This window comes from Ammospiza nelsoni, chromosome 6, assembly GCF_027579445.1.
Source record: "Ammospiza nelsoni isolate bAmmNel1 chromosome 6, bAmmNel1.pri, whole genome shotgun sequence".
Classification (NCBI taxonomy): Eukaryota; Metazoa; Chordata; class Aves; order Passeriformes; family Passerellidae; genus Ammospiza; species Ammospiza nelsoni.
Genome location: NC_080638.1, coordinates 22,015,480 through 22,028,457, shown reverse-complemented (window position 1 = coordinate 22,028,457; position 12,978 = coordinate 22,015,480).

Below are 12,978 nucleotides of genomic sequence, written 5' to 3'. Positions count from 1 at the left end.
TATAATTTAAATAATTGTTCCTGGTGGAACAATTCCTGACTCCTGCTGGTAACTGGCTTGTGCTCCAAAGCACAACAACTCTTGCAAACTGAGTTCTACCCTGTGTAATTGCAGCAGCTGTTTATATTTGATACAATACCTTTTCTTCAGAAAAGATTCAAAGGTTTTGCTGTGATTTTCAGACAGACTTATACTGTAGAAGCTACTCATACAATAATAGTGAATATCACCCTTCTAATTTTAGTATAGCTAAGTCTATAGACAATAAAGTACCCAAAGTACATTTCAACTTATGGACGTGGCTAAGCCAATGGCAAAACTTGAACAACAACGCAGCAGTGCCTAGGGAAAGGCCTTGAAATGTGCAAGTAGCAATGAGGTTTTAAGGTTCATTTGCCCTTGAGAGGATATTCTGTAGGTTAGAAATCAAAGCACAGAAAGCAATTCTAAAATATTCTAAATGGAGAAGAATATTTTGATTGGATAAACGAAAAGAAAGTGTCTCTAATTTGGCCACTTAACTGGTCAGATGTAAGTGGCTAAAAGGGACTAGGAAAGTTCTGAAAGTAACCACATTAAAATTATGAAAATCAATACACTATTTCACAAGTATTCTGTGCAGTAAGTGCAAAAGCAGAGGAATTATAATGCATAAATCTGTACACGTCAGCTTAGCTATGACCTTTGGAATATGCAGCACAGATTTGAAGGCATATTTCTGAGGATGCTTAAATCTGAAAGGCACTGAAAAGTCACAATAGATATGCACACATTGAGAGAAAAAGACTACTGCAAAAAACTCCAGAAACTATTATTAGCTAGATAAGCGAAGAACAGCTGTCATGACAACCCAATTCATGTAAATGGCAAGAGATAAATATGAATATAATCAAGGTGCCTCAGTAACACTTTATTGACTTGAAGAGAGAAGCATCCTTAAAGGTGGCAGTAGCTTATGTAGTTCCCATCTGCACCTTAGGCATTCACCTCCTGAGCCTTGGCTGATGTAAATCAGCACAGAACAATTGGACTGAGGTTAGCCACACTGATTTTAACATCTGCTGGGATTTTTGCCCTGTTCTTTGCTCTGTAAGGCTAAATAACAGGATTTAATACTCTATGTGTCCTTATTCCTTATGGTTCTTTTTCTCTGGGGATAACATATAACCTATTTTACCACCATGGTGTATTTTTTATGAGTTAATAAGCCCAGACTAAAGCTGAAATGGGCGGCTAGTTTAAAAAGACCAGTAGACTGCTATTTTTCAGGAATCATCTCTCTAAAAAATTTGGAAATAAACTTTTATGTAAAAGGAATGTCTCAAATACTATCTTTTTGAAATAGAGCTATAAGGTTTTGCATCATTTTAGATGAATTGATGTAACTGGAAATTCTTTAATAATCAAATTTGGTTGAAGTGAATACCTTGCTTTTGCAAAAATATGTATATTTAAACACTGAAAGTTTTAAGATTTTTGCGCTGTCCGTGTTCAGACAAAAACAGAACACAACAAAAAATGAAACACAAAAACCCCAAACACTAAAACTGAAAAACCACCCAAGCATGAAATTTCTCAAATCAAATAATTTTGGTCCTTTTGTCATAAAGGTAGCTTTATGACATCAGACACCCTCACCAGGCAAGATAAATATCTATCTGAATTATACAGTAAGGATAGTCTTAAAAACAGCTGCTGCTAAAACTCCAGCTCCATCAAACAAGATTTTCATACAAATTATTGATTACTTGAGTTCTTTGGGCAATAAGTGAATATTTGTAGTGAATTAAGGTACCAGTTAATTGAGTAGGTGGTTTGAAATTTCATAGGAATTTTTAAAACTAATATGTGAAAATATTATCTTTTTTCTTACCAAAGACCATCAGTGACTTCTCTAACTGCTTTTCCATAAATTCACTTTTTATCTGGCCAACTATTTTCTAGAAGGCCAGCATCTAAATTCAAAATAAATATTTTGACATTTTGGAGTTATTTCTGCAGGTCTTTTTCTACTGTCTTGTTTGGCCACGAGTTTTGGCCATGGGTTTGTATCCTGTGTGGTAAAGCATTTAAGCTTTAAAGGTATTCAGTTGTGCAAGAGTTGAAGCAAATGATATTCTGGATTGAAAGGTTCCCATTTCCTGACAAATGGTCTTCTTCATCCTAAAGCAAAATGAAACATGTCGCAGGCATCTTTTCATGAAAAATCCTTTCTTAGGATTTTTTCTCTTCTGAGAAGCTGAGGCCTCAGAAACAAAATGTAAACAATAGTTATCTGCTGCTGTGGAATGCACCAGGTAGATTTTTGATTAAGTCATCTTGAATGTTTACAATTAATGGCTAGCTACAGACCAGATAGCTTAGACCCTCTGTCTGAGCTACAGACTTTTGTTATTCATTCTTTTCTATTCTTAGCTAGCCTTCTGAAGAACTTTTTATTCTTTTTAGTACAGTTATAATGTAATATATATATATATATAATAAAATAATAAATCAAGCCTTCTGAACATAGAGTCAACATTCTCGTCTCTTCTCTCATCTAAGAACCCTTGTAAACACTGTCACAGAAACCCATCATTTTTATTCATGCAGAATATCAGGCAACTTCCTATTATTGTTGAAATAAGTGGAATGATCCACTTCCACTTTGAAAAAATAGCAAAAAAATCCTGCAGCACATTTCCCTGGCACTGCCATACTTTTATGAGAGACCATTAAAAACACAAAGCTATCAGAACTGTATTTTTACTTCTGAATATATTTATACTTGACTCAAAAGTAGCCTTTCAAGGTGTGTCTATTAAAAGGAAATTTTCTTTTTAGATTATTTCTTTTACCATTTTTCTTCATGAGCTATCTCTGAAGTTCAGGCAAGAGCATAGGAAAAAATATTTTTTCAGTGAATGTTTGTTTCAGCAGTTACATGAATTCATGAAATACTCTTTGAATGTTGTGGATGATTACTTTTTGCAAGAATTCCTGCACCAAGTTTTATGAACGCCTGCTCTCAAGGTATTTTTAAGCTAACATCAATAAATATGCATTGAGAATTTTTTTTTACAATATCATTTTAAGAAGCTGTGGCCACTTTGGCTTAGTCCTTCAGCTATCTAAGAGATATAGTGAATTTTAGAAGTTCTTGTCACTACTGAAACAAAAGTTTAGTGATTCATTACCTGGTAACTCTCTTGTCGTTGTCATGAGTAAAGTGAGAGTAAATGATTCCATATGGAAGAGGGCAAGGGCTGATGAGTGGCATCTCCAGAGCACACAGAATTTACGATTGACTGAAAGACAGCTCTCCTTTGTGTGCAATCTGTTCAGTCTGTGCATCTCACCTCATTTGATTTCTCTGGCTATTTCTTGATCTTTAAAAAAATGGTGACTGCGAGAACTAGAGTAAGAAACATCCAACCTCTTTTTTCCATGGGTTACATATGCAAAGACTTGTAAGAGTCTGGAAGCAAACAGCTATACTCCTACTCAACAGGCAGAGTGCTGAGTATGGCACCCTCTGGATCAAATGCACACTGCCAGGAACAGGGCTCTAGAACAGGAGATCAATTCTGTCATCTATCAGGTACTTATTATCTCCTTAAGCATCTAAGATCTACTGAGGCAATAAGCCTGCCAATCTAATTGTTAAATTTATTGTGTTTCATTAATATCTATCTCTCAATCATATTGAGCCTAATCCAGCTCTGTGTGAAGTCTCTGAAAAGTTATCATTGGCTTCAGGAAAAGCTGGATCAGGAAGCAATAGAGATGCCAGTTGATGAAATACACGTAGAAAATGCAATAATCTCTTAAAACAAATCATATGTTATCTCAAAAGTGATAAAATGTCATTTAATTTCTGCTGGCATCCCTACTCACTTCTGCACCTGCAGAGACAATATTTTCAGGGTTGAATGATATTTGCCATGAAGACAAAAGCAGAACATCGACAGGTAAAGTAATTTGGCTCTTATATTGACCACAGCAATTTGGGCGGCTGCTGCTGTGAATTAGATGAATGACAGCTGGAAAAAAAATCAGATCTCAGGCAATAAAAATACAGTTGATATGAGAAATAGATCTAAAAAGCACAAAACATTGGAAAGTTTGATTACCTTTCTACAGTTGCCAAGCAAGCACTGTTTTGTAAGTGCTGCTCTTAAAGAGAACAATCCAAAATTTCCTAGGGACCATGTGACAACTGTTGTCTTTTCTCATACTGTGCGAGAAGTCACATCTTAATGTTACTTAAATGTCTATGGATCACACTTGCCACAAAAACAAACAAAGGTAACTTTAATGGCATGGCGCTGGCTGACTACTAAATAATGGTGAAAGACTGGGACATTCACAAAAAAGAACTACACAAAAAAGCTAAACTAGATTAGATCAACAGACAATGGAAAAAGCCTTCAAAGGAAGCTTGTGCCACAAAGGATATCTGATAAATATTAATTACTTTAATTAGCCTTCAGGTTTTAACCTGTGGTAAAAACCACAGAGCAAGGTAAAATATTGCTGGGTTAAAGTGCATATTGGTGTTTTGCCTTTTGCCCCTGCTTTTTTTCAGTGCCCAGTACAGCTCAGAAGTTCAGTTGAAGAGAGGTGACAGAAGGGTGTGACAAATGTGTCCAGCAAAGGTTTAACAGCTGAGCCTGCTTTCCTCAAATGACATCACCTAAATTCAAGTGTATGTGAAATGCATATATTGCCAAATAGATATAGACCATATGATTACAGTATACATAGATATACTTACAATTAAAGGACCATATATAAACTATAGTTAAAGTATAGCTGTAGGCACAAGTACAGATATGGATTGTGTACACATATGTGGCAATTGAAATCAAAACTTTTCACCAGAACTTTTTACAGCTGTAAATTTGGAAAAAAGAAATATTTTTTAAATGGCAATATATTTTGTTTCAACCTCATAAGAACAGTATTTCTTTTTTAAAAGTTATTTTAATTCAGTCACTTTGCTTGCATGAATTTAATCTAATTGCATTTTGTAAAGACAGATTAAAGCAAAAGCAGGTAATTAAATGTGTCAGGAAGGTCTTCTCAACATTTCCAGAATAACTTTTTCTTTTAACCTTTCTTGCAGGCAATTTTAAAATGTTGATTTATTTTTCCAGTGTGAGATGAAAAGAAAACTCATTAATAGGAACAAAACCACAGAGTTCCAATCGGTACTGAAAATGCATTTATTGCTACTTACTTGCCTCACAAGGTTTTTGGGAGATTTTGTTAGATGTGGCTTCTCAAGCTCTGAAAACTGCTTGAGGAAAGGTACTCCTTTTCACAAGCACCAAGTGTTATTTCTGTATTGGCTTCTGAAGCTGACACAGAGGGAACTCCCACTCCAACAGAGGCAATTTGCGATCCTCATCTCCGCAGCTGACTTGCATACACAGTTCTCCCCTTCAGGGAGTATTTTTTACAACTGTGTGGCTTTACTTATTTATTTTGCTAGTAGAAGGTAAGCCACATCTGTGCAATAAGCAGCAAGAATCACGTCTCAGAAAAGTCGGGGTTGTTCAGGCTTTTCTCAATTCCTTCAGAATGAAATACCTGCAGTAGTACCTATTGAGCTTTCATCTCAGGGGAGAGTCAAATGTTACAGTTTCATTTACTCCAGCATGTGAAGAGTAGAGGCATGTTTTATTAGGAATATATGGAGGGAATCGATAACCAGCCTTACCCAGCAGCAAAGAAGAATTGCAAAAAACCAAAAAACTGTCTTGCAATTCTACCTTCCTGTGTGGCTGCCTGAGTTTAGGATTTCCTATACTGATGTTATATTAAGTTAATCACTCTTTTTGTAATAAACAATACTTAGTTTGTGTCTCAGACAGGCCTTCTTTGGCAAATTATATATATATATAAATATATATAGGTTAGTAAATGTACCACAGATGAAAATATAGTATTTAAAAACAGACAGGTAAATAAATTTTGAATTTTTTTTTCTGATCACTCAGGCTCTCATCCAGTTCTCCTGGTATACCTCAGTTTGGACTCACACTGATTTTTCTGAATTCCGAAGTCATGCTTGTGCCAGTTTCATCTCTTAATCACAGATTTTCCTTAGGATTAGCACAGGTCAGATTCAAAAATAAAACCATCCCTCTTCCAATTAATTAGACAAAGAGTAAGTGCCTGACTGTCCTGGATTTGAATATATTTGCATCTTCCAGCATTCAGTGCTAAGGTTTTGCTACAATGTCCACTCATTCCAAAACATGAATCTGAACATATTTTCAGCATTTTCAAGTGTGCATCATTAATTTTCAACCATTCTATAGTATATCTGGTCATTTCATCTTATGAGTGCTGACCAAAAGCCCTGCAGCAAAATTGACTTTACTGATGCATTTCATTTTTTGACCCATTTTTCAGGAATTTTTTCGGGGGAGGGGGGGTCATTTGTTCATTTCACTTATCTGGAAAGCATTAATTATTTCATAGGAATAATTGGTTTTGGTGGTTGTGTTTTGACTTTCTACTCTGTTTTATTGCCTATGCCACTGTTCATATTTTTTTCCCCTGGGACAGTGTAAGCATACAGAATCAAAAATAGGACGGGAACATTTGCTCCTGAAAACTCTTTTTTCCTACATATCTTCAAGAACTTGTAGCAAGTTAGTAAAAGTTATATACAAAGTCTGTTTTGTATATCAGAATGCAATGAGGAACCTAACATCAAATAACACTGATCCAGATAGTTATAAACTTGTACATACAAAGGTCAGCTCCTTTCTTACTGCTGTTCCAAGCACAATCCAGAGGAAATGTAAAATATGAATAAGAGAAACAATAGCATGTTTTTTCTTGTGAAAAGCCGCTGTCTAGACTGACATTTAAAGTAAAATTTAAAAGGTGCCTACAAACTCCAGAGTATTAGATGATTGGATGGATGGAGCACATCCCCTACAAGAAAAGACTGAGAGAATTGGGACTGTTCAGCCTGGAGAAGGCTTTTGGGTGACTTAATTGCCATCTTCCAGTACCTGAAGGGAGCCTACAAGAAGGCTGAGGAGAGACAATTTACCAGAGCATGTAGTGACAGGGTGAGGGGGAGTGGCTTCACACGGAAAGAGGGCAGGTTTAGATCAGCGATTAGAAAGAAATGCCCCACTGTGAGGATGGTGAGGCACTGGCACAGGCTGCCCAGAGGAGCTATGGATGCCCCATGCCTGGCAGTGCTCAAGCCAACGTTAAATGGGGCTCTGATCCAGTGGAAGATGTCCCTGCTCACAGCAGGGGGATTGGAACTACATGATATTTGAGGTCTATTCTGACTCAAATCTTCCTGTCATTCTATGATTAGGTCATCATTCCTTGTAAACAGTCTTTGTGAGCCACTTAGTTGCTAAAATAATACAACTAAAAAAGCACAGAGAAAATATTGTGTGGGGAATTTCAAACACCTTCAATGACAACCCATATAGCACTTTTTCAGGACCACACACAAATGATGAAAAGGTTTTTCTTTCTCAGTATACTGTCAAAAGATGATATAAAGGCTGATGATCATGTTCCACATGATCCAACATCTCTTCAACTGCCTCAGGGATAAGGGATAGGTTAGAGGGAATATCTATTTGATCTCTTTTTATCTTTTTTGAAATTGTAGGACACAGTACATATAACAGGATGAAAAGCAAGTGGTTGTAAACAGTACAACCACTGCAGTACTTTGTGGGTTCAGTGTTTGTAATTACTGGACAATAGCACATTGTATTTCAAATTACATGGCAAAGGCAACAATAGTAATGAAAACAAAACAAGTGACTCAGGCAGGCAGGAAATTCTCTCTGTTATGACAGGATTAGAAGGTATAGGAGGAGAGCCCCATGAACACTTTGGCTTAAATTCAGTTTCAAATGAGAAAGTGTCCTGAGAAAAATTGAAGACCTTCAGCTTGCCTTGCATATTTCCTTGGGAAGTTCTTAGAATTTCCTACTTGAGGTGGTTACTTTAGAGGCTGAGGGTAGCTAAACTCCTGGGGCTGAGTGTGGCTAAACTCTTGACAGGCCTAGCCAAAACTGAGTTTTTCTACAATTCACTATATCAAAGCTATGGGGTGCATATCTCAAAAAACAATAGCACTTTTATAGAGAGACATTTTCTGAAAGGACAGAAGTAATGAGCCCCAAAAGATTTAAAGAGAACAAGAATAAAAAGAAACAAGGTTTCCTTCTGACAGGTTATACTGCAAAATAAGCTTTCTTCAAGATAATGTTCTTGGAGTAGTTTTAAGAAACTAGAGAGCTCGTCTTTGAGAAAAATCACAGGAGGTTTTGCAAATATTTGTCAATAAACTGATAACTTCTTTGCAGCAAGATTTATCTATAACTGTTGTGCCCTGGATTGTGTCTGTCTGCATTTTAAGAGGATCCCCTTCAGACCAGAGTATCTGAAGGCATGATGGATGTGTTTCACTCCTAAATCAAGCTAGGGGTAGTTTGGTACAGGCTCCAAAAGTGGTAAAGGCCAGAGGTCAGTGAGCCAATGACTTCTCCAGTTCTGATCTGTTCTCTGAATTCCGCAGAGGAACTGCACAAAATGAGCATCAGTGCATATAGGCATGCAGCACTGATCACAAAATTAACTCATGAACAGCACACACCATTTTCAATTCTTATTCACCAAGGAACAAAGAAAGTTGTGGGTACAAGGATTCTCATGTACACCTTATCCTTCACATGTAATTTGACTTCATGCCAAGCCCTTTATTCCATAAATACGACAGACTAAGGGAGCCTTCTTCAAGCTGTCCCTACTAAGCAGCTGGCAGCATCCTGGGGACTCCATTGAACTGGGATTCTTCTCTAGCTTGCTCCTCAAGGCTGACAGAATTCTTAGCTATTACAGTTTTTTGGTTAGTGACTGATATCGCACATTAGCTCATAATACAGAAACCTAAGATTTTGTCTTGGCAACGCTGATTTTGTTTTGGTACTTTTGAATTGTTATATCCTTTGAGCAGAACAATAATAGAGTGAACCTTGATACTGAACTTTGTTAAGCCACACTTTTACAGCACCATATTTCAACAGACCCACTTCTGCTGACACCTTTGACAGTGGTTCTTTAAGCAGTTTGAATCATCCATTTGCAACAAATTGGCACAGCCGGCAGGATTCCTAAATCCAGCTTTGCTACACTGTAACTCACAATGGAGACTCTTTTGCTCTTCATATTAGTTAATAATTCTGACATTGTTCATTTAATGTTTTCAAAATTGTAAGCATTAATTCATTTTTACTATTTCATCCTTCTGATGCAGATGAGAAGTCCCAACAATGAGGATGGAAAATGAAAAAGTATATTTTGCCAAATTGTAGAGAGTAAAATATGAACCAGAATTGACCCCCCAAAGACACTGTGAACTAGTAAAATATGGACAGTAAATTGTGGACTAGATTTCACCTACAAAGAAACTTCAGTCATAAGCCTTTAATGTTACACAGTCTTACACAAATTGATGGAGTCATTATTGCATCCACAAAGGACAGATATCTCATGATGGGAGGGAGTAACACTGTCTGTATGTGTCTGTGTGTCTCTCTGTGTGTCTGTCTGTCTCTATATACACAGTGGGTGGTTAAAAATCTGTTCATTTATGTTTTAGATTTGGCTGGCAGCAAATTTAGGGACTCAAATATATTTACTTGAAGCTTGCAACATTTAATGGATGATTTATTCTGGCTTAATATTGTACCTGAGAATTATATGCAAGTATTATTTTGCCTTTACATGGTGTATTTTGTAAAATGACTAACATTTACCACAGTTTCTTTCTTTGGTATAAATATTTGAAATATATTTGTATTTGCCTACAAGATGGCATCCTAAAGTTTTGATTCCTTTGGAGGGATTCAAATGAAATTACAAGAAGCAGTAATCTCATTTTCTGTCAGATGAGACTGGAGGCTGATTATTGTTCTGAAACAGGGCATGTGCCCAGATATTCATCAGAAAGAACTGGTGGTATGGGCAATGTCGCAATTTGAAACCTTGCAACATAATTTCAGAGAGTCCTGGAGAAACAGTAATGTACTCCAATGTGAATTAAACTAACTGGGCAGATACTGTCAGTATATATATGATGAAAACTATGTTAATAGGTTGAAGACCCCCTTAAGGGCTGAAAATGAATAGCTTTTGCAATCTCTTGGAAAAATCACATTTGCATGATGCAAAATGTAGTTCTTTGTTAAATCTTTGCTAAATTAAAGGTTTTTGCAAGCATTGAAGTCAAATTCATACAGAGTATAACTTCATTGACTTCAGTAGAATTATCCTGCTGATGGTTTTAGATCAATATTTACAAGACATTATATTGTAAAATATCTTCTTTAAAAAGATAAAACCTTTTAATTCTTATTCAAAGTATTACCATAACAGAAACCCATTAACATCCTTGGTATGAGGGATTACCTCTCTTCTTATATTATTTTGGGGTAGGATAGTCAGCAGAGATTATGCTGATGAGCAGGTGAAGCTATGTGCTGTTCAGATGAGGGCAATCCTGTAAATGCAAATGAAGATGTGGAAATTGTCTTGGGGTTTGACTTGTTTAGAATTTCACTATGCACTCCTTAACACCACTGGTAAAAGTTCCATTCACCTTGGACCTTGAAGACTTCTGTAAGACAAAGCTCTCTGTCGAAAGACAACCAGCAGTATATAAGTGAAGGCTTTCATCACATAATCTCTTTGAAGTACACTGTACAAGAAAATGAGTGGTCTTTCCAGGAACATACTGAGCACTTTACTTTCTGAAATTGGTGTTTAGATATTCTATAGAGGCAGAACTGATAAATACATATACTAAAAACCAAACTATGTTAAGCCACAACAATATCCTACCTTCAGGTATCATTGAAAGAAGTTTTACTCTCCAGTAGTCTGCTCCACCTTAACCCATTTCTATCCATTGTTTGGAATTTAAACAGAACTACACTGATCCACACAAGTATTTTATTTAATCCTTGAAAATTATGCTGTGATTGCAAACCTTTATCCCTTACATACACAAATTTTCATGATGTTCAGCAGTATTGAATTCTTGTTTGTACTCATATCCTGCTCCTTTATCACTCAAAAAATGTCTAATATTTATAACAAAACCATAAAGTAACTCTCAAACAGAGCAAAAAAAAAAAAAAGATAAATATACTATCAAAACTGATAAACATATTGTCAACTACTCTATCTATGCTAGCTGAGAATCATACCTCTGGTGCAACCACAAAGTCATAAATTTTATTGTAAGTCTGTCCTATGCTACCTCAGAAAAAACACATGGAATTTGAGGAGTCTAGGAAGACATCTTGAGCTTACAAACCTCTCAGGTTAATAAAACTGATTTATGGAAATTGCTAAGAGTTCTGACTTTCTTATGAACAAGAGTTCATCCACATACATGAATTCATCTCCAGAAATGTGCTCCAGGCACCAATATATTACAGAGAACTGAAAATGGAATTGCTGTCCACTGTGGTGAGTTAAAGAGAGACTAATAAAGAAATGATGTTCTTCATTCTCTCAGAGATGTGTTACTCAAAAAGTTAAAATGAATGTTAGAGATTCCTATGTACCTCTCTGTTGAATCAAACACTCTGCCAAGTCCTTTCAATACCAGAAAAATTCATAATTTTATTCCCATGGCCAGAATACCCTACCAATAAAAACAAAGCAAACAAGCAAACAAAAAACCCAACAAAAAACACCAAGAGAAACACTGGAAAAGAGATATATTTAGCATGCATTATTACCAGAAAATGCATAGTATATATCCATACATACATACATTCATCTATTCATCTATCAAGGTGACTAAATAGCTATCCACCTGAATGTGCTTATCTATATAAATATCCATTTACATCAATATCCATCAATATCTACCCCTATGGAGTGCTCATGCCCTTCCCAGCCTGCTGTCCTGGCCTTGAAGGTCAAGAGCACTACTCTCCCTATTCCTTCCCTCCTTCCCTGCCTGCTGTGGCCACCCAGTTCATTTAGTGGGAAGTGAGAATGGAATAGCAAATGATAACTGGCCTTATACAATGTGCTCTTTCCATCAATCCACTCTGTTACCTCAGTGAGTAGGGAAGAAATATTGGGGGAAAAAAAATTTCCCCCATCTCATATAGGATGTGGCAAATAATAAATGAGAAAGGGACTGAAATGCAAAAATCTACGTGTTTTTATCATTTCCTATCCTCAGAAGATAATGGGAATTGACCGCAGTCAAAAACTTTTCTGCCAAAACTAAGAAGCACCATGGTACCAAGGTATGAGTATTCCAATTTTCATTTCTCTTTACTGTCTAGGAGATGAAAGTTCATCAGCCCCTTTTCAGGGATCTGGAAGGCGAAGGGATCTTATCCTGTGCTCTGCCAGACAGAGGTACTAACTGGGGTAGTACAGCTGAGACCTAAACACATTCTGAGAGAGGTGCTTCATTCTGTCTGCTTCATCAAACAAGTTAGAGAAAATCTGTGGTGGGTTGAAGCACAGCAAGCAAGGAGCTCCTGTGAGCTGCCACTTCTGCCTCTGCCTCCCAGCTGGGACACCTCAGTGCAGCTCCACTCCTGGACCAGCATGGGAGGTTTGCCTGGAGGCCAAGCAGGAGGAGTTGACCACATTCAAATGGTGTTTGCCTTGTTCAGCCAAAAAGCTGAAAAGGGCTCTAGCTTCACTTTTTCTGGATTAACATCTAGGACTGCCAAGCCAGAGGAGCCATGCTGCTTACTAAGATGCAATAAGACCCTTTCCCGTGCCCACCACCAACAGGCAAGAGGAAAGAGTGTACCATGCATCATACAAGATTTCAACCCCTGGGTTTTACACTCCTTTGCACTGGGAACATGTGCTGACATGGAGGATCCCTCACCACTTTTGTAGCATTTCTTTCTCCTTCACAAAAAGCAAAGAATTATCCATAAACAGTTTTTTTTT